At 34.9% G+C, this 24,291-nt stretch overlaps 1 non-coding gene across 1 annotated transcript; it reads right to left on the bottom strand.

Annotated features, from left to right (window-relative positions):
- Positions 1-5,325: 5,325 nt before the first annotated feature.
- Positions 5,326-5,429, bottom strand: LOC128042024 (small nucleolar RNA R71). Its single transcript, XR_008197232.1, has one exon. It is a non-coding gene; the product is annotated as a small nucleolar RNA R71 (small nucleolar RNA).
- Between the last annotated feature and the right edge of the window lie 18,862 nt (positions 5,430-24,291).

Consider the following 24,291-nt stretch of genomic DNA (forward strand, 5'->3'; position numbering starts at 1 on the left):
ATACCCTTAACTTAAAAATATCCTATTTCACCTATTTCATGTCCATTTTTCTCCATAACATAACCAATGGTCTAATTACCATTTAAGGACCTCCAATTTAAAATTTCATAGCAATTTGACACCTCTAGCTTCTAGAACTCAACTTTTTCACTTTTTACAATTTAGTCCTTTTTGGCTAAATTGAGTGCCCAAACGTCGAAATTTTTGAACGAAATTTTCATGAAATAATTGTGTGAAATTGTAAAACATAAAAATATAATAAGAAATAATTTTTTTCTCATTCGATTTGTAGTCCCGAAACCACTGTTCCGACTAGGCCTAAAATCGGGTTGTTACATTGAGTTTAAACCTTATATGTCTAATGATGTTGTTTGAATCTTGATAAGTGTTCATAATACGAATTGAAGGGTGAATATGAGCAAGGTGACAAATTAGAATACGAATTCATGTTATATTTTAAGTTGAATGTGGTGTTTCACAATTTGAGTTTATATATGTGGATTTGGTTTAAACCTCACTTGATTGATGTTATTTTTGGATGTCATGATAGGTGAAATTTTTTAATATTAATTGGAGTATTTTTTAAATGGTTGAGGTAAGCTATTTGTTTTTATTGTATGAACTTACTAAGTATTTTATATACTTACTCGTGTTACTACTTTTATGTAGGTTTTGGATGTCCTGGACGTGTCGATCAGATTAGCGAGAAGCTTACACCCATCAACTTCCGATTTGGTAGATTTTTTATGTTTGAAGTTGGTTACTTGTGGCATGTACATAGGTTGAATAAACTTAAGCTAGTTAAAGTCTGTTTTAGTATAATAACCTTGTATATGTAAATCTATGGTTGTGGCTTGATATTGGATATTTGGTATTTGCTAGTATGCTTGAATGTTAAAGAAATGACAAAGCGTAATTGGTAATATGCATGTTAATTGAATTGTGGTATAAAATGGTGTAAGAATTGGTTTGAATGGTATTTGATTTGAATTGTTGATTTGTTGGTGTCAATGAGAGCACATTAGTTGTTTGATAAAATTATTAGGTAAATTGGTGTTTTTGACTTGGGAATATGCATGTTTTGGTGTTGGTTTGAATAGCATGAAAGGGCATTATAGGTCATTTAGTTTGAATGGTATGAAAATTTCTTAAAATAGGTCATTTATGATGCACATGGCCGTGTGTCACACACAGGTGATTGACACGACCGTGAGTGCTACACGTTCAGGTTGATTTTTAGTTCACACGACCACAGGTTGTTACATGGCTTGGCGACATGGACATGTGACCCTATATTACATGGCATTAGGTTATTACATGGTTTGAGGACATGGGTGTGTGGCCTTGCACCACACGGTCATGTGACCCTTGTTTTGCATTTATGCTTATTAATTTGTAAATGTTTCAGATTGGTCTTGATTTAGTTCCAAGTTTGCTCAAAGGCTTTTGTAAGCCCGATTAAGACTTGGTTTTGATTGTAAGGCATGTTTAACATGGAATTAGTTTGTATTTATTAATTATTGAGTATTATTGAATAAATTTCTTGTGAATGTTTTGGTTTACTATTGTAGCATCCTATAGCCTAAATCTGGTGACGAGACCGAGTATAAGGTGTTACAACACTCATGTTGCTTAAGTTGTTAAGCTTTTATTGTGAGTATTTATTATGGGTATTTATTGGGTAATTGAGTAAAAAAATTTAGAAGAAGCTTCAAACAAGGGAAAAGATAGGATTGTTAAGTGAATGAGGAGAAATAAGCTTTCTCCTATTTTGTTCTTTTGGAAGGTAAGTTCTCATGGATCCATTCTTACCTTATAATGAAAATATTGCTAATTTAATATTTAATAGAACATATATTAAGTGAAAATGAGTATTTAAGTATGTAATTATAAAAAGGAGACAAGAACTAGTAAAGGTGAAAATATGTTCAACATAGTAGCTTAAACTTATTGAATAAAGAAAATGAGTTAATTTGAGTTGTTAAGGCCAATCATAGTATATGTGGCTTAAATATTATTAACATGGACATATGACTTATATTGTTAAATGGGCTTATTGTTGGGATTTAATGTCCTTAGTGTATTTTTTTTATCATAATGTACTTGTAATTTTTCTAATAAATTAGTTTAATGAAATTCCATCATTCACATTAATATCATTTAAAATTTTCATGAACGATTTTTTCACATAAAGCAAAATGAACAAGTAAATATTGGCTCACTATTACCTAGTGCTTAACTAATATTAAGTTGTATTATATGGTTAGATCACAATACGAGAAGACAACTTATATTAGTAGGTAACGTAAATGGTTCATAATCTAATTGAAATTGAGCAAATTGATTTAAAAGACTTATGTTTTCTACCAAGTCCAAATAGAGAGATACATTGTCTTGGGTATTGGAGCAAATCACTCCTAAAAGATAGAGACAAAGATGTGATTGTCTAGCTTGACAATACATTAGATAAGACCAAGTAGAATGAATCTTTGATCTATTAATGGATTTATTCACTTGTGACGTTCATAGTGCGGCTTACCTCAATCTTGAGTAAGTGATAAACTATGTCTGTGTGACTTTTATACTTTGATGTATTAAAAGTCTAAGTTCAATTGGTAATAGAGCCGAAAGTTGGTATACTGGGTATTTGATTTTTGTATGACATAGCCTTACTTACAATAATGGAATTTATAACCCATGTAAATGGCAAATGATATCCTCTCATTGTTATTACATGATAGATGAAAAAGTAACATGGCCACGAGTCATTTGTCTAGGAAAAATGATTTAATTACTATGTGTTAGTAATTGATTTTTTTCATGAATGAAGATGTAATGGTTACCATGATATCAAATAAGATCAGATTGGGTAAATTGATTTAACCCAAAAAGATTAAGGATATTCGATGAGGTAACACGCATATGACGAGTTCATTAGACAAGCACTAGATAACTAGCTGTCGTAATGGTATATAATAGGGAAAGCTCATTCATGGTACTTTATTAGAATTCCTCCATGACTAAATAGTTTTGTATGATGAGGTCATTAGACAACCACTAGATAAGTAGCTTTCATTATGGTATATAATAGGGAGAGCAAATTCATGATACTTTGGTAGAATTCCTCTGTGACTAAATGATCTGCCATAATTTGGTGTAGCAGATTAAACTATTTTTCGCACTTACGGAGTCTGAATACAAGCATTTTCATTCAATTTTAGTTAAGTTTCTTTAATTTTACTTATACCTAATAAAATGTGTGAATTGAGTCTTTTATTGACCTCTAGGGTCGAATGAGGCCTACGAAAGAGCTAACATACTTCGTAAGTGTGCAAGAGACCATTAAAAGACATTTTAGACTAATATTGGATGCTATGTCGCAACACGGGAGGTCCGATGTCAAAACATAGAGAAAGTACGATAAGGCCTTCGATGTCGTGACATTGACTAAGGATGTTGCGACATACCCCTGAAGGCATCCCAACGAGGAGCATAGTAACTTCTATATCGCGACAGAGGTCCTAGTTTCTATGTCGTGATATCAACTTTAGGACAAAAATTAAACACGAAACAGGGGTGTTTTGGTCTATACAATCAAACTTAAAGCTTGGGAACGTCGTCTGGCCTAGGGTTAAGGACAATAGCCATCTGAATGCTATAAATAGGCTCCTTTGGCACATGTTATGGACACCATTCCATTAACCTAGATTCTCTCTTTAGATTTAGTTTCATTTTCTTTCTTTCTTAGTTTTTTATAGAGTTTAGTTTATTTGCTCATTGCTTTCCTTCAAGATCTGATTTGTAAAAACAAGCAATTTATGGGGATTCGTGTTATTATTTATATAAATCAGGCTTTTCTTAAACGCTACACTTCAATTCATTCACCATGTTTTATTCTTCCATCAATTTCATATTTTTTTATGAAAGCCATAAGGAACTAATCCTTCTATGGGGGATTAATGAGTGGAGGCATGATCTATCAACTATTTTGTAGGGTTACTCAACGGATTAGTTGTTTGGGAAAGAAAGAGCGTGAAACAAACCTTAAGCCTGACAACCCCAGGAAGTTACCAAGGTGGGAATTAACCCAAAATTAGTATTGTCCATCCATGAACACCTTCACCCCAAGCCAGTTTGGACTGTGAGCTCAGAAGATAAGCAGTCCTTGCTGACTTGTTATGTTAGTGGAAGATCAGAAGATCCTGCTATCGTGCAACTAGTTGGTTGACAAGGAACCAGAAATGGCAGTTGATTAGGATTGTCGAAGCAAGCTAATCACCCATCATCATATTTGATTTCTTCTACTTTTTCTATCTCGTGAAATTTAACTTTTCTCTTATCCTATTTTGTTTTATTATTAGTATTATAAAACTCCCAAAAATATCTTATTTACGTTTCCATACTATGACTTGATTATAATATTAATTAGATCTTTTAGTGTGTAGGTTAAAATTGATCTAGCCTTTGCCTCCATTGGGTACAATCCTCGAAAAAATATATTACAATTAGACCCGTATACTTGCAGATATCGCTTCATAATTCTATATTTTAATGCATTATTCACACTCTGGATGTTAGTACGTCCAGAGGCAGTCAAATTGTTGGCGCCGTTGCCGGGGAGGTAACGTCACTAGGTTAATTTTAATTTTTGCACGTAAAAGAATAATTAGGAAATTTGTAGGTTATACATACAATTTTATTTTATTTATTGTCACTATCTCCTCTTTCTAGGTTTAGTGCATGACTCGTAGTAGGGGCACACATATTGTAGCAGGCATCGATCCAGAAAGAATAATTCGAAGAAACTACCATTAGCAACAGTAGCAGATGCAAGATCCATTTTATGTTGCAGGTAACGTACCATATGATAATTCATTGTTTGACAATGGTGACGATAACGCCCTAGGAAATCCACCAGCACCACAGTTACCCACAAACATACATATGGCTCGAAATGAAAGAACCCTAAGGGATTATGCCTAACCAAGCTTGGATATGTTTGAAGAAAGTATAGCAAGGCTGAAAATTATAGCTAATAATTTTAGGATAAAACCGACTATAATTTAGACGGTCCAAAACAATATGCAGTTTACGAGCACATTGATAGAGGAACCTAAACAACATTTAAAATGGTTTCTCCAACTCTATGATACTTTTAAGTATAACGGGGTCACTAATAACGCTATTTATCTTTAGTTGCTCCTCTTCTCCTTGACTGATAACGCTTTTTCTTGGTTAGACTCATAGACACCAGGGGCTATCACGACATGGGATGAACTCACTGGATAGTTCTTACAGAAGTTCTTCCCTATTAGCAAAGTAGTCGAACTGAGAGAGATAGTTGTTTTTAGACAGATAGAGGGAGAAAGTTTCTATGAGGCATAGGAACATTTCAAAATGTTGAATAAAAAATGCTCGCATCACGGATTTCATGAGTGGATATGACTACAAGTATTTTATAATGGGTTGGATGCAAATGCACGATCTGGATTAAACAGAGCAGCAACAGGAGCCCTGATGAACAGAATGTACGAGGAAGGGTATGAGATCATTGAGAACATGACACTAAACTCCTACCAGTAGCCAATTAAATGATTCACATATGGTTAGAAACTCACTATGGAAAAAGCTATCCAAGAGGATAATAAGTACAACAATTAGTGGATAGACTCAACCCTATTGAATCTACTTTTACACCATTTATGCATGGGGGAGACAAACCGCTCTTCCACTATATCAACAATCTAGTTGAGGATGTAAATTACATCGTGAATAGGGGTGGAAACCCTTATTCAAACACTTATAGTCCCGGCTGGAGAGATCACTCGAATTTGAGATGAGGGGAAACTAAGGAGCAGGTAATAGTTTAAATCAAGTTAAAAACAATAATTACCAACCTCCTTATTTGCAGAAACCCCAAGATAAGGCCAACCCACATGACCATACTGCATGCATTCAACGATTATATAGAATTGAGGGAGAGATGTAGTTAATGTGAACAAATGTTAAGCAAGTGCAATCTGAGTGCACCAATTCAATAAAAACATTGACTAAACTGGATGAAAAAATGATTCAATTAATGAGCATGATTGTTGTTATCAAAATACAAATTGGCATAGGTATCCCTAGCAATACGGATGACAATCCACGGAGAGAAGGTAATGAGCACGTGAAAGCAATTATGCTCCAATCAGGCAAAGTGTTGGGTAGCTCAGAAACCATTAATCCGGAGACAATTGTGAAGAATAATGACGATCATCAAGAGGTTTCCCTAGAAGTGGAAGATGAGCCAAAGTCAGAGGAGGTAATCACATCGGTAGCAAAAACAAAGAAGGAAGTAACTAAGGATTCTACCGGTGCAAAAATTTCATTCCCTTCAAGACTAGAAGAAAAATAATAGTGAGATGAGGATGAATTTGTAAGTTTCCTAAACCTGTTTAAAACATTAACTGTTAACCTACATTTAATTTAGTTAATTGAAAAGGTTCTCAAGTACGCTAAGTTTGTAAAGGAGGTGCCTGATTTCGAATAAGATTGTGAGATACTAATCTCATTAGATTGACCCTTTTTTAGCCACTTCTAGATCCACCATTGATTTAGAGAATAATGAATTAACTATGAAAATTAATGGTGAGACTAAAATTTTTAAATGTGGCCATCAATCGAGCGAGGAAGATAGGAGGAAGTTAGGGGAACAATGTAAAAAACTATTTATTTCTAATGTCCCTGAGTCAAGGGACATGTTTCCTTTTATACATGTAGAAAGAATAACCATGTTTAAGGAAAGGAACAAATGTGCACAGATGGAATTGCATAATGGAAGATGGACCAATACCGACAAAACAAGAAAATCCTCCATTGGTGAATTGATGACACTGTCGGATGAATCCGGTGGTAAAAATTAAAAATTAGTTGAATTGTTGCTTGAATTTTGTAAATTATTGTATATTTAACTAATTACCTAGTATAGATTTTTACTTTTATTTTTTAGCCGAAATAGAGTCAGTGTCGTGACATCGCTCAAATGAGTCGCAACTTAGCAGACAATTTCCTTCAGACCTCTAAACTGATGGACGTGTCGCGACATGGAACCCTTGTGTTCTGACATTGACGTACTACTAGGGATGGTGCGACACGGAACCCTCGTGTCACAACATCGCTGCAATTTTCTACAAGGTTGACCCAACCCATTCGCGTAACCCGGTGACTTACCCTTCATTTAACCTAATTTTTAACCCTTTAAAACCCCATTTTATATCCTAAAACCATATCTACTTCTAATTAAAACACCTCTTAACCCTTGATCCCTTAAACTCTCTGAAATTTCTCAAAACCTCTTAAGCCCTAAACCTCTAATTTCTTACTCATTCTATTTCCTCTTCACAAACTCTTCAATCATACTCGGTGCAACAAAGAATGGGAACATTGTGGGAAAGCAATAAATTCGAACAGACTTTGGCTATATATTTAAGTTTTACTCTATGTTATTCTATAGAAAAAAATAGGTTTACATCGGTAAATAGATCCACCAAAACATGAAGAGATGCATTAGTAGCCTGAAGGTGGGAGTTTTCTTTCCTTATCTAGTGACGACCTTATGCAAAAAGGTGAGTGAACCTATGACATCCACTGAGCAGACGCTGAAACCTTCTAGAAGTATCATCAGAGACACCTTGTTCCAGAAATACATTGAGTTACGAGCCAAATAGATAAAAGATTAGAACAAGCAGCAGCAAGAAGCGACAGTGACACCAGCTTCATCTTAGAGGTTGACCCAAGCTTAACAAGAAGTTGGTGAGAGTAGTAATCCAAACCTAGATTGGATGATTCAGTGGATGTAGGAGTCAAAACTAATTTTTTAAGAATTTGCTAGGCAAAACAACATTTGGGTCCCCAATTATACACCTAACATGTTTTGGCTGACAAATATGGAAAAAAAGAAGAAGAAGGGCAAGATAATGTGGAGGATGATGAGGATGACGAAAGTCAGGAGATGGATTTTGAAGAGGATGATAGAACATTTTTATTTTTGAAAAATTGTATTAATTTTTGGATATTTTTTAATTTTAACTTTGTGGGAGTAGGACTAATAGTAGTTATTATTATTATTGCATCTTTTTTAAGTTTTCCCTATAGGACCTAACACGAAGGAGACTCAAACAATTCGAGCTACCACAATCAAAGGAGGAAGAACCCACCATTAGTAGTTGGAGCGACCACGATCAATCATGTAACTTCCTTCCTTATCTATTTATGGGGTACACATTGAGGACAATGTGTCAACTAAAGTGTGGGGGTAACAAAGAAAACTTGCTTATTTTTCATTTTTCTTTGATTTATTCTTATTTTTTGTGTGTTTGAGCTTGTAGAAGTACAGGTGACTAGTTAGGAGCATGTGCATAGGTTGCTTGTGTTTATGAATAAATTTGACATGAGGAACTAATCCTTCTATAAGGGATTAATGTGTGGAGGCACGATCTATTAACTATTTTGTAGGGTTACCCAATGGATCAGTTTTTTGGGAAAGGAAGAGCGTGAAACAAACCCTAATCTTGTCAACCCCGAAAAGTCATCAAGGTGGGAATTAACCCAAAATTGGTATTGTCCATCCGTGAACACCTTCACCTCAAGCCAATTTGGATAGTGAGCTCAAAAGATATGTAGTCCTTGCTAACTCGCTATGTTAGTGGAAGATCGAAAGATCCTACTAAGGTAGCAACTAGTTGGTTGACGAGGAACCCAAAATGAAAGTTGATTGGGATTGCCGAAACAAGCTAATAACTCATCATCAGATTTGATTTCTTCTACTTTTTCTATCTCTTGAAATTTAGTATTTCTTTTATGTTATTTTGTTTTATTATTAGTACTATAAAACTCTCAAAAGTCTCTTATTTTCATTTTCGTACTATAACTTGAGTAAAGTATTAATTAGATCTTTTAGTGTGTAGGTTAAAATTGATCTAGCCTTCACCCCCTTAGGTATAATCCTCGGAGTACTCACCCACTCCATTGTAAAACTATATTACAATTAGACCCATATACTTACGGGTATCATTTAACACCTTAAAATTTAAGTCTTTAATTCTTTTGAATTTTTTGATAAATTGCTTATTTGCTTTAAAGGCTAAGTGATTTGGGTGTGTATGAGAGTGTTCGAGAAGCTGTAACTGTGAGGTCTAAGTTTCAAATTCTGGGTTGCGCAATGGAGTATTTATTTTGCTGCTTGAGCTGGGTAGGTGGTGGAGTTGGATTAGAATACTGCTTATGGGAGTTTGAGCTGGTCATGGAGGTAGTTGAGGAGGATTAAGTGGAGAAAATCAAGGAGAGATAACGGGAGAGGAGGAGTTGTGTGCCGTATGGGGTATGCTTGTGCCGAATTTGGTCTATGGCACTAAGATAATCGGCTTTGTTGAAGTTGTTTTTCCTCTGCAAGTGTGGTTTCAGTCGGTTTTGCGTCTTTGTTTCTCTGCTTTTAGGTGCCGCTTTTTGTTAGTTTTGGGGTACCTCTCAGGTTGTTTTTACCTAATTTCTTTTTGGCTGAACACACTCTCCTCCCTCATCTTTTCTTTTCTTCTTTCTTTTCGGTTTCTTCTTCTCTTGTTGCCAATTTTTCCCCTTCTCTTTTTTCTCTTCTTTACTTTGTGTGCCGAATCTTTTTCCTCTTCTCATTTTTTCTCCATTGACCGAATAACCTTCTTTTACTGTTTGTCATTTTGACCTTCTTTTATTCTTTTTGACCGAGACATATCTCCTTTTTGTTAAAGTGTGGTGTAACCGAACATTATCATTTTTAGTATCGTTCTCTATGTTGATCTTTCTCCGCTGCTTCTTGCGGTTCCTGTGCTGCAGGGTTCTGATTATCGATAAGTGGTTACACTCCTCTCTTGTGTAAGTCTGTTCTCTTCTTTTCCTTATCATAAAACAAAATATCCTCCTTTGTAATCTTTGATTACCAACTACTGATGCTTTCTCTCAATGTAATTCTTGTTGCGGTATTAAGGTTTTCCTCGAGGAGTGGTGCAGTGTAAGCGTTGTAAAGTCGTCGAAATCACTCTTTCATTCCTCGATCAAGGTAGGTAGGCTAGTCTTCTTTTATGTGAAGGCCGAATGTTCTATGGTTGTGCATCTGATCTTGTGTGGATTTCAATCACATGATTGAACTTTTGGAACGCTGGCACCCCTACGGCGCAACGGAAAATTAAAACATTCGGCGATCCTAACCATAAATCCATGTGTGAGGAACGAATCGAGGTGAAATAAAGGTTTTGAAATTATCGAATCTTTATTCTGAGTAGACAGCAACGCCTCAGCAATGAGTAATCTGATCTTCTATCAAACCAAGCCGCAATCTATAGTGTCTCCGGCCTCTATGTAATCCACCCAGTTGACAATGAACGGAAGGAATCCCAAAAATTTTTTTTGAAAAGGCTTCGCTTTGACGGCTGCTAGACCCCAAGCAAAGAAAAATGGGATTTTTATATCTCTTTTTTAGAGTTTCTAGAAATTAAATAAATATAACAATGTTTTTAAACCGAAAATTATAATTACATTAATTATAATAATGATTTCGGTAAACTACATATTTATTTGAATTTATAAACTAACCAAATTCATGTTCTCATTATGCGTACAACAACCTTGTACATAATGTGTTCGATATTTGATTATCCAATTAAATTAATTCTATAATTAATTTAATTCAGCGACAACCAAACATAATACCAACTATGTTTTATTCCGTTCATTTCAACTATAGGGTGTGACCACAGAGGTTCTTGTAACGTTAGCGATGTCTGAGAACGATTCCAATGTTACAAACAATGAGTGGCACCTAGTAATGCATCATTGCTACCTAAGTCACAAGAAATCATGATTCGACATAACCTTTTTATGATTAACCTTTCATGCAATAATCTTTAAGTCCTTTATCTCTGGATTAGACACAAGTCATGGAATAGTCATACTTGCATAGTCCATTCCATGTTCCTTGATATCTTAAGTAGACTATGATATACAAATAAGTATGACATCTCATATCAGCTTATTTGAGCATGGCCATGCATTTCTAGTCTCACTCAATCAAGTGGCCTAAGATATTACTCCCATTTTGTAGGAGGGACTTATCCTATATCGATCAACCATATCCCCCTACACAGGTCGTGGTATATCCAACATCAGCCTTTATAGAACAACTAGTTACGGTGTACGTTTGACTGTATCAAAATATACAACTCATGATGTTGGGATTATGATGATCTCAAGTCTAAGGATCATATACATATTGATCGCTATGAGTAATGTTGTGACAATTACATAATAATCTAAGAAACATACTCATAACGGGTCAATCCAATATGTTGTTCTCTAACACACATATTAATGCATCGATTTTGATATTCCATATCAATGACAACTCTTTATCATCAATCAACTAAATGTTAGTCTTAATGCATTATTGTTGTCCTATCCAACAATAATAATTGACTAAGGACCTTTTAAGAATAATCATCATACTCTCAGGACATTATTATAAAATAGTTTATTTTTACACACAGAAAAGAAACTGAAATAATAATGGTAACACCTTATATTATTAAACATGATAAATCAAGTATGTTATTACAACCATCTCAGGATTGATCTTTGGGCATACTCTAACAATTTCCCACTAGCACTAAGACCAATCACTTATATATCTAATACCAAGCGACTTAGTGTGACGATCATGCTTCTGCTGTGTCAGAGGCTTGGTTAGGGGATCAGCAATGTTATCATTTGTAGGTACTCTGCATATCTCTACATCCCCTCTATCGATAGTCTCTCAAATAAGATGGTAGCGCCTAAGTATATGTTTGGATCGCTGGTGAGATCTAGGTTCTTTAGCTTGTGCAATGGCTGCATTGTTATCACATCAGAGTTCTATAGCATCTGATATGCTAGGCACAACCCCTAGTTCAGTAATTAACTTCTTGATCCAAACCTCTTCCTTTCCTGCCTCACTGGCTGCAATATACTCGGCCTCTATTGTAGAATCAGCTACTGTACTTTTCTTTGAACTCTTCCAGCTCACAGCACCACCATTAAGGCAAAACACCAAACCTGATTGTGATCGAGAATTGTCCTTGTTGGTTTGGAAGCTGGCATCAGTGTAACATTTTACACTTAACTCTTCCTCACCTCCATATATTAGGAACGTATCCTTAGTTCTTCTTAAGTACATAAGGATATTCTTAACTGTGGTTTAGTGACCTTCACTGGGATTTACTTGGTAACTGCTCATCATACTTAAGGTATATGAGACATCTGGACGGGTACATAACATGGCATACATGATAGATCCAATAGTGGAAGCATATGGAATTTTACTCATACGTTCTCTCTCTTGTGGAGTTGAAGGACACATTTCCTTCGAGAGTGAAATACCATGTCTCATAGGTAGGAAGCCTCTCTTAGATTCTTCCATACTGAACCTTTTCAGTACTTTATCTATGTATGTACTTTGGCTTAGACCTAGTAGTCGTCTTGATCTATCTCTATATATCTTCACTCCTAAGATGTAAATGGCTCCGCCCAAGTCCTTCATAGAAAAATAACTTCCTAACCAAGTCTTAATAGACTGCAAGGTAGGTATGTCATTTCCTATGATAAGTATGTCATCCACATACAGTACCAAGAATGTTATAGTGCTCCCACTAACTTTCTTGTGAACACATGGCTCATCTTCATTTTTGATAAAACTAAACTCTTTGATTGCATCGTTAAAACGAAGATTCCAATTTCGAGAAGCTTGCTTTAATCCATAAATGGATATTTATAGCTTACATACCTTTCTAGCATCCTTTGGATTGAAAAAACCTTCAGGTTGTGTCATGTACACATCCTCTTCAAGTTTCCCGTTAAGGAAAGTTGTTTTGATGTCCATCTACCAAATTTCATAGTCCTGAAATGCAACTATAGCGAGCAAGATCCTGATGGATTTAAACATATCTACAGGAGAAAAGGTTTAATCATAGTCAACACCATGAACTTGGCGAAAACCTTTAGCGACTAATCGCTCCTTGTATGTTTGTACATTACCATCCATGTCAGTTTTCTTTTTGAAAACCCACTTGTACCCTATAAGTTTAACCCCTTCGGGTGGGTTAATGGAAGTCCATACTTGGTTTTCATACATGGAATCCATCTCAGATCTCATAGCCTCAAGCCATTTCTTAGAGTTTGGGCTTGTCATCGCTTCTTGATAAGTCCTAGGCTCATCTTGATCTATAAGTAGAATGGCACCATGAGTTGTAATGAGAAATCCATATCTCTTAGGTGCTTGGCGTTCTCTTAAAGATTTACGTGGTGGTTGTGTTTCTGTAGCAGTACTTGTTCCCCAATTCCTTGTGGAACTTGCTGTTGTTCTATCTCTGATTCAGTGGTATTTTGTGATTCTCAAATTTCTTCAAGTTCAATCTATTTCCCACTTCTTTTTCTAGAAACAAATTCTCTCTCTAGGAAGACACTAGTCCGAGCAACAAGTATTTTGTTCTCAGTGGGATTAAAGAAATAATATCCTTTGGTTTTTTTTCAGATACCCCACAAAAACACAATTTTCAGATTTGGGTTCAAGCTTAGTAGACGCCTGACGTTTAACATAAGCTTCGTAACCCCAAATTTTCATAAATGACATACTGGGACATTTCCCAGTCCACATCTCATATGGCATATTTTGAACCGATTTAGATGGAACACGATTTAGTGTGAAAGCAGATGTCTCAAGTGCATGTCCCTAAAAGGAAGTCGGCAGATCAGCATGACTCATCATGGATCAAACCATGTCTAACAAAGTTCAATTTCTTCTCTTAGAAACTCCATTCCATTGAGGAGTACCAAGAGGAGTAAGTTGTGAGACAATCCCACATTGCTTCAAAAGATCATCAAACTCTAAGCTCAAATACTCCTCACCTCGATCAGATCGGAGTGTCTTGATAGTTTTGCCTAGTTGATTTTGTACTTCATTTTTGAATGCCTTGAACTTTTCAAGGGACTCAAACTTATGACACATGAGATAGGCATACCTATATCTACTAAAATCCTCATCTAGCCTATGTATTTATTGGCCCACATACATCAAAATGTATTAAGCCCAATAAATCACTAGTTCGTTCACTTTTACTAGTAAAAGAAGATTTAGTGATTTTTCCCAATAAGCAAGATTCACATACTTCAAATTGTTCAAAAACAAATGAATCCAAGAGACCATCTTTATGGAGCTTGGATATGCGTTCCTCAATTATATGGCCCAAATGACAATGCCATAGATAAGTTTGATTTGAGTCATTTATTTTCGATCTTTTAGTATTTATGTTGTAAATGGGATTCATTTGATCTAAAATATAGAGGCCATTAATCAATTGTGCCGAACCATAGAAAACATTATTGAGATAAAAGGAACAACAATTATTTTTAATAATTATCTCAAAACCAATTTTGTCTAAATAAGAAATTGAAATAATGTTTTTAGTCAAACTGGGCACATAATAACAATCCTCTAAACATAAATCAAGTCCACTAGGCAAAGATAAATTATATGTTCCCACAGCTAATGCAGCAACTTTTGCTCCATTTCCAACTCGTAGGTCCATATCTCCTCTAGCCAAAGTCCTACTCCTTTGTAGTCCCTGTACAGAAGTACAAATGTGAGAACCACAACCAGTATCTAATACCCATGAAGTAGTAGTTGATAAATTAATATCAATAACATAAATACCTGAAGTAGACACTCCGCTTATTTTGGCCTTCATGACTTCCTCAAGATAGATAGGGCAGTTCCGCTTCCAATGTCCAGTCACACCACAATGAAAACACATTCCTTCCTTAGCCACCCCATCTTTAGGTTTCAATGCAGCCTTTACTTTTCCAGGCTTGGGCCCACCTTCTCCCTTAGGCTTTATCTAAACTTTGGCTTTTCCCTTCCCTTGTTATTACGGACCATCAGTATAGGCTTGGGTCCAACCTTTTTCATGCTGCCTTTAGCAATTCGTAACATACTAAGCAACTGTGGCAGAGTCTTATCAATTTCATTCATATTGAAATTGAGGACAAACTGGCTATAGCTATCCGGCAACGATTGCAGAATAACATCAATGGCCAACTCTTGGCTCAATGGAAACCCAAGCTTAGACAGGCTTTCAATATAGCCAATCATCTTAAGGAGATGAGGTCCTACTGGGCTTCCTTCAGCCAGCTTACATTGGAATAGGGCCTTAGAGATATCGAACCTCTCTTGCCGTGCTTGCCCCTGATAAAGTTCTTTCAGGTGCTCAATCATTTCATAAGCAACCATGTCCTCATGTTGTTTCTGAAGCTGAGGATTCATAGTGGCAAGCATACGACATCCAATGTCTACCATATCATCGAGATGCTTCTTGTAAGCATCTCTATCAGCCCTCGAGGCATTAGCGAGTGGTTCGTTAGGAACCGGTTGTTCAGTGACTTATAACTTTTTTCTTGTTTGAGGACAGCCCTTAAGCTACGGAACCAGTCAAGAAAATCCAAACCATTCAATTTGTCCTTCTCAAGGACCGATCGCAATGAGAGTGTATTAGTGTTTGCAGCCATAATGTATCTACAACAATAAAATATGCATGTGTAAATTTATCAAATTTATATCAATCATTAAAAGGACTTTACTAAAAGATGTTCCCACTATTTTATTACAAAATTAATAACCCTCATATATTAGTTTCGGAAAGACTTTCTCAAAAAGTATTTCAAGTAGGTTAAGGATCCATATTTCACCTCCTCTTAAGTCAGCTTTGGCTTTACTCTTAAGATTATGGTTATCTAGGTAAGCAACACTTGCTAATTACATTATATGTAACTCCTAAAGTTTGGTGAACAACTCTTGTTTTAATCATCTTATGATTTATCCAAATTACTTGCCTCTAGGTTTCTAATCCTATTAGAATAACCTAGTTAAGTCATTAACCAATTTTAACCAGCGAATATCACTTGTTTATTCTTCGCGTTTAACCAGGATAAATACTAGTACTTTGCTTTAGCAAAACCTACACAGTATTGATCGAGGCCTTAACGAGGACAAAATTGGAAGGCTATCTTGACTTAATATTTTAATAGAGGGATTTTGTTAAGGTTGTTCCATCTCACCAATTATAGTTTACCTTAGTCCATTTAGCTATTTAATTGATCTCATCAATTAATGTGGTTCATTATTAGCAAATTTTAACATATTTAAAATTTGGCATGCTTTAGACATCTATAGCATCTCATACATGAATAAATAAAGCAATAAATAAATGCAATAGTTATAGCCCATAAACTAAGGTGGTGCAGCCCAAGCCAATGGGAGAACCAAAAGGAAACCTAAAGGTGGAAGTCGTTTCACAAGCTATTGATCCACACTAGTTGGCCCATCTTCCTTCTCGTCTAGCCCACAACAACTCTTGCAAATTACAAAATGCAGAAACTCATTTTACATACGAGGGAGTAAGATGAGAAGGAAATACAAGACAATAGTAGTAAGGCACGACACGCAGGCCGTATTTATAAAATTAGAACCTTTTATCAAATGGGTCATTGCGCTATAACTATGAATTTTAAACACCGTGCATGTCAATAATAGCATACATAATACAACGTCTTGTTAAGGTGAATTATAACATATCCTTTCAACTTTTATGACCACCAAGTTTAATTTACGAACCGCATACCCCATTCAAATGAAACCTCATGATTTGATAACTTTTATCAACAGGATCGTGTTTTTGGGATTTTAGTCCTTGAGGTTTCATGTCAGAACAACCCTTGTTCCACTAACCAGTTACCTCATATTGGAAACTGTAAACACCACCGTCGCACCATTACAGATCTGTTAACACTTAACAGTAATAACATAAAACTGAATAGGCCATAACACCATGATTAACATTTAATCCATTGTCAAAAGGAACGGTTATCAGGTTACTCTTAAACGATTTCAACAGTCGAAAATGTAATAAAAATTGAAGCATTCATCTCATACAATTGCATCACCCAAGTATTTAAACCCGAGTACGTATCACACAAGTGGCTCTGATACCACTTTTGGAACGCTGGCACCCCTACGGCGCAGCGAAAAATTAAAACATTCGGTGATCCTAACCATGGATCCATGTGTGAGGAACAAATCGGGGTGAAATAAAGGTTTCAAAATTACCGAATCTTTATTCTGAGTACACAGCAACGGCTCAGCAACGAGTAATCTGATCTTCTATCGAACCAAGCCGCAATCTATCGTGACTTCAGCCTCTACGTAATCCACCCAGTTGGCAATGAACGGAAGGAATCCCCAAAACTGTTTTTGAAAAGACTTTGCATTGACAACTGCTAGACCCCAAGCAAAGAAAAATGGGATTTTTATATCTATTTTTTAGGGTTTCTAGAAATTAAATAAAGATAACAATGTTTTTAAATCAAAAATTATAATTACATTAATTATAATAATGATTTCGATAAACTATATATTTATTTGAATTTATATACTAATCAAATTCATGTTCTCATTATGCGTACAACAACCTTGTACATAATGTGTTCGATATTTGATTATCCAATTAAATTAATTCTATAATTAATTTAATTCAAGCGACAACCAAACATAATACCAACTATGTTTTATTCCGTTCATTTCAACTATAGGGTGTGACCCTGTAGGTTCTTGTAACATTAGCAGTAATACGAGAACGATTCTAATGTTGCAAACAATGAGTGACACCTAGTAATGCATCATTGCTACCTAAGTCACAAGAAATCATGATTCGACATAACCTTTTTATGATTAACCTTTCATGCAATAATCCTTAAGTTCTTTATCTCTGGATTGGACACAAGTCATGGAATAGTCACACTTGCATAGTTCATTCCATGTTCCTTGATATCTTAAGTAGACTATGATATACAAATAAGTATGACATCTCATATCAGCTTATTTGAGCATGGCCATGCATTTCTAGTCCCACTCAATCAAGTGGCCTAAGATATTAATCTCATTATGTAGGAGGGACTTATCCTATATCGATCAACCATATCCCTCTACATAGATCTTGGTATATCCAACATCAGTCTTTATAGAACAACTAGTTACGGTGTACGTTTGACTGTATCAAAATATACAACTCATGATGTTGGGATTATGATGATCTCAAGTCCAAGGATCATATACATATTAATCACTATGAGTAATGTTGTGACAATTACATAAGAATGCAAGAAACATAGTCATAACGTGTCAATCCAATATGTTGTTCTCTAACACACATATTCATGCATCGATTTTGACATTCCATATCAATGACAACTCTTTATCATCAATCAACTACATGTTAGTCTTAATGCATTATTGTTGTCCTATCCAACAATAGTACTTGACTAAGGACCTTTTAAGAATAATCATATTACTCTCAGGACATTATTATAAAATAGTTTATTTATACACACAGAAAAGAAACTGAAATAATAATGGTAACGCCTTATATTAATAAACATGATAAATCTAGTATGTTATTACAACCGTCTCATGATTGATCTTTGGGCATACTCTAACATAAACAGTACTGTTTAATGAGATTGTTGTATTGCACATATCTGTTAACAAGTTTGAAGTCAATCTGCATCGGTTGTAAAAGTGGGCTAAGCCATTGTTGTTAGTCGAGGTAAGTATTAGTTTAGTTTTGATCATGGATGTAAAAGAAGGAGATTAGTCCTATTGTTTAGCGATTAATGAAAAACGTGTTTGAATGCAGATTTTGGGTTTTCGTGGACCTAGGTGCCCCTTCGCAATCGGGTGTGTAATCACCCCACTACAACCGTAGATCGGCGAAAAGCTGAAAAGCCGTAAAACGCGACGTTTGAGACCACACGGGTGTACGAACACTCGAGTGGTAAGCCCGACTTGCGATTCGTGGGAAAATTACCGAAATACCCTCGAAGGGTAAAATTATCGAAATACCCTTAAAGGGTAAAATGACTGAAATACCCTCGAAGGGTAAAATTATAAAAATACCCTCAAATGCGTAAAATTATCGACATACCCCGAAGGGTAAAATTACTAAAATACCCCCAAAGGGTAAAATTATTAAAATACCCTCGAAGGGTAAAATTACCAAAATACCCTCGAAGGCTAAAATTATAGAAATACCCTTGAAGGTTAAAATTACCGAAATACCCTCGAAGGCTAAAATTACCAAAATACCCTCGAAGGGTAAAATGACTGTTATACCCCCAAGAGTTGAAATGAGTGTATGACCGATTTGCTTTATGTTTTATATGACTGTTACTGAGTATGACATACTGCATACACGTATGATTTATGACATGACATACTACATGGGGTTGGGATTCTGATATAGGTGAAGTATACTGTACTGGTGGCTTTGCCACATATACTGTTACTGGCAGCCTTGCTGCACTATTATTATTGGTAGCTTTGCTACGTCATTATTACTGGCAACTCTACTGCGAAATTGGTGTGTTGGCTGGGTGGATTGATTTTATCCCCACAAGGTGTGTTGGTGGTACGGAGTGGTGTGTTGGTTGGATTGGGATGGGTTGCATAACTGTATTGTACTAATTACTGCATGGGGCAAGGGCCCACTCACTGCTACTGTACTGGGCTTAGGCTCACATCGTACTACTACTGAATAGGGCTCAGGCCCATACTGTTATTGCATGTTATATGTGGACTGTTTGGTAGGGGATTACAAGTTGAGTTTCGAAAACTCACTCTCTCTTTTTAACTGTGCAGGTAATACTCAGTCATAGACAATTTGGGGCTGCGAGGGACTCGAAGGTGGCCACACAATTACTGTTGATGTTTACATTTCTCTTTTTTTCTAATCTTATTAATTCGTTGGGTTTTATTTTTGTAATAAGACCTTTAATTTGGTTTTTTTAAAACTTTAATTGGGCTTTGCTTACATAATTTATACTACTAGTTGGGTGAAAATGAATTTTCAAAATAACTACGGTCTTCTAAGACTCAAACTTTAAACGTTAGGGTTTTCAAATGCTTCTGCGTTTTAAATCAACTTAATATAATAATAGCAGTTAATAAGGCAAACATTTGGTTAAGTGTTCCGTTAAACATTACCAAAGAGGTTTCCAAACTTAAGAAACAAGTTTTATCAACAAGAAACGAGTTTTATCAACAAGTCTAAGTTTTGAGAGACACTTCAATGTGACACACCAGATACGGCCATAACGTCTACACCGGGTTTGGGGCGTTACATATCACATCGTAATTCTATATTTTTATGCAATATTCACACTCTGGATGTTCGTATGTTTGGAAGTGGTCACTAAATAATGTTGCACTTAATAGAAGAAGAGTCGAAACTTAATTAAAAAATATTTAGGCCCTAATTATATGTCTAATCAGTCTCTCTACTAGTTCAATATAACTTTAATGGTTTGCATTTTAATCGATGAGATGAAAATATGAAAATGACATATTAGAGAAATAGATTGCATGTATCATTATATGCAATGAATGCATTTTCTCGCTATGGGTAAGATATGACTTAAAGATTAAATTAATTTCTTTGAATTATTATTTATTTGAGAGTAATTAAATAATTGAAATTTGAATGAAAATTAAATTAATTAGTCATCGTTGTTTTAGTGAACACATTAATGAAATTAATTTACTCATAGATGCTAGTATAGAAAAGTTGTCATGACTTTAATGAAATAGAATAGGGTTGAGAAAATAATCTAATTAGGAAATTAATTTAACTTATTCTAAATAAATAATATTTTCATAATAGAAAATTTTTTATTGGGTTGGTTAAATTATATGAGTTGGTCAAGACCATATGACACATATAACTGTACTCAATACATGAGACAAACCCAATTGAACCATTATACATATAGTGGGTAGCATTCCTTATTCCAAGAGACTAGGTGTAGCTACCCTATGTACTCCAATAGGGATTTTTGTATTTTTTTTATTAAGATATTATTATTTTATATACTTTCTCAACTGAGACTCTTGTGACATTCTCTATAAAAAGAGGTGTAACGCCCCCAAAATCTTAATTATTGATTTGTTAAAATTTGTTATAATTAAATATTTGATTTAGTGGTTAGGGGCTTTAATTTTGTGTTTGAGGTATTGGTGCAAGTTACATTCTTTTGGGAAAATCCAATTATTTTTGCTCCCAACCTTATCTTTATTTGTTCGGCTTAAATAAAATTTTTGGTCAACTCATGATAGAATGAGCTTGTTACTTCGAGTGGTAAGGTGTTAGCTTACCCTAAGGTCTTGTGCTCGAATCCTCGTGTGAGCAAAAGGATAATGTTTTTGCAATTTCCTGTCTAGGGCATGCTTGGAGTCGAGTTGGTATGGAAATCAAATTCTAGGAAGTTGAGTGGTTGCGGTATACCAAATTTTATGGGATTTTATAAACAGTGGTGTTAGTTGGTAGGTTAAATTGTTTTAAAATTGTATTTTGGTTAGGATTTGTGTTAGTTTAAAGATTAAAATTAATTATTTTATTTTATTTTTATTTTTCTTAAAAACGTTCTCCCCCATTTTGTTTTTCCTAACCCTTTTGTAACATTAGTTTTCTATTATCATTTATATCTAGTTTTTTTTCTTCTTTCTTTTCCCTAATCCCTTACTGTGCCTCACTATTTCCTTCAATCAGTTTTCTCCCTTTGTTTTTCTTTTCTTTATTTTGAATCTTTCATTTTGCATTCAGACCATTTTGGTTACCAACATTTTGCCTTGTGGTTGTTATTTTAAGGTTCGTATTAAAGGGGACTGATTGTAAGAATCTTTAAGTTGTATAGCTATCGTCGGTTATTGAGGGTTGGTAGTGTTTTCATATAGTTCATGATTTTGGACTGCTATGAGGATTGTTGTGATGATGTTGGTTTTTTTTAGGTGGAGTCTCGAAACCAAATACACCATCATCGAGTTAGATTATTATTGGATTACTGATTTCTGGAAGGTAAGTATTTGAATGGAGGTTTTAGATCAAATTCTTCGTTAAATTGGGATGTGGGTTAGGTTGATTTTTTCAAATTGGGTTTGGTAAATCATCTTAATTGGTCGTTATTTGTCATGTTTAGGTTCTAAAATTCTTGTGACTAATTTCGCATCAAAATTAAACCAGGTGTATAACGAAAAACCCAAAAATCAACAAACGGTGAAAGCCAAGAATCTGTACTACCGATGCCATATGACTGTGTGACAGGTCGTGTGTAAACTATTTAGCCACACGGTCTGGGTTAATTAAGGCCATAAACATTGTTTGGATCAAACATAGGCCTTTCGTAGGGTCTGTATATTGTTAATTAAGTTATAAAACATGGTTTTCTTATAATTTGTTAGCATAAAATTTTTATAAGTACGATTAAAATGTGCATGTTTACCATGTAGCATAATAAGTATAATTTGCGAAACGATATGAATCATCTGTTATTTTTTATTTGTTTTGTATATGTTATATATGAGCATATATGATATGAATATTTTGGCATCTATGACTCTATATTTGCATTGGGGTGGGTTTCGTTTATATAGAGGAAATGTGGGCAGATATACCTCTACCGAATCTGGTGGAACAGCTTCTCATAATTTTGTAAACGGTGATAAATCACCTAATAAATCGGCAGCTAAGCTACAAATATTCTGAAAAGTGATATACCCACACTAAGCAGTGTGTAGGGTTGGATGAGTATTTTTATACCTTATATGGTGAGTTGGGATGGTCATAGATAGTGCGTAGCGGATGGGGGTAGAATTGTAAATCTATATATGTTATGTTCTGATATGTTCTATTTCTGATAGGTATATGACTAGTTGATTTCTATTCATAATATGATATTTTACACACCGAGTTTCGAAACTCATTCTCGGTTTTTCTGTTTACTTTTAGGTAACCTTCAGACTTAGGATGGGTCAGTGTAACGAGAGCTCGGTTGAACATTTCTAGTAATTTTTCTAATTTTTTTCGTTCTTTTACTAATTTGGTTTTTATGGACTATTCAGACATTTTTGGACTTTTTCGTTTTGGGTTTTGTTTTATTTTTCATTTCAAATTGTTTAAAAGTTTTTATTGACGACATTCGTTTTACCACAAAATGTCAGATTCTCAAACAACAAAATTGTGTTTTCCAAATTTAACGTGCTAAAAATTTCCACTGAAAACTTCTTCGTTTTGAAAAGTGTAAACAAACAATAGTTTCAGAATCAGTTAAGATGGATATGATTTCAAACAAACTGAATTTATACGTAACAAAAGTTAACAACGATACCTTTTCAAAACCAATGAATTCTGAAATTTCAAATGATTTACGGTAACATCTCCAGGTCTAGGCTGGGTTTGGGGTATTACAAGAGTTCATTGGCTAAGTCAAACACACACACCATATTAAGCATTGATACTTAGTCAAAAATCTAGTGAGATTTATTTTCCAAAATAAATTCTAAATTTGGAGAGAGTTTGTCTTTTGGTTTCTAGCCTTGAAGAGATATTGGTATTCCCATTGAATTCCAATAAAGTTTTCATAAATGTTCACCATTTTGTGATTAAAGTCCACACTCTAAACAAGTCGAGGTTTGTAAATAGTGGAGAAAATCACATTTGTCGAAAGCCATGAACAAACTATATCACCTTTTCCAAAACACATGTATGGATTGTTGGATCTGGTGCCCTAAGTGTAATATATTCATTTGTACACTTGTAATTTTTCGAACAGATTGGTTAATAAAATTATTCATGAATTACATTAATACTCCTTGTATATTGTACTCACGTGGTTTTTGCATGTAAAGCAAAATAGAAGCAAATGTTAGCTCACTAGTTGTCTAATGTTTAACTAATACTAAGCGGTATTACGTGGTCGGATAGTAATACGAAAAGACAACTTATAGTAGTAGACAAACCTAAACATGTCCTTAGTCTAATCGAAAATGACCAAACTGATTGAAAGACTAATTTGTCATCTACCAAGTCCAATTGGGGAGATGCTTTATCTTGGGCATTGGGGTGGATGACTCCTAGAAGATAGAGACATAGATGTGACTGACTAGACTGAAAGTACATTGGATAGGACCTAAGAAGAATAGATCTTGAACCTGTTTATGGATTATTCAATTGTGACGTTCATAGAGTGACATACCTTAATCCTGAGTGGGTGATGAAATATGTACGTGTAACTCGTATACCCTAATTTAAGTAAAAGCTTGAGTTCGAATAGATAAGGAACCAAAAGTTAGTGTGTTAGGTATATGATTTC

Source organism: Gossypium raimondii, chromosome 6 (genome assembly GCF_025698545.1).
Source record: "Gossypium raimondii isolate GPD5lz chromosome 6, ASM2569854v1, whole genome shotgun sequence".
Lineage (NCBI taxonomy): Eukaryota > Viridiplantae > Streptophyta > Magnoliopsida > Malvales > Malvaceae > Gossypium > Gossypium raimondii.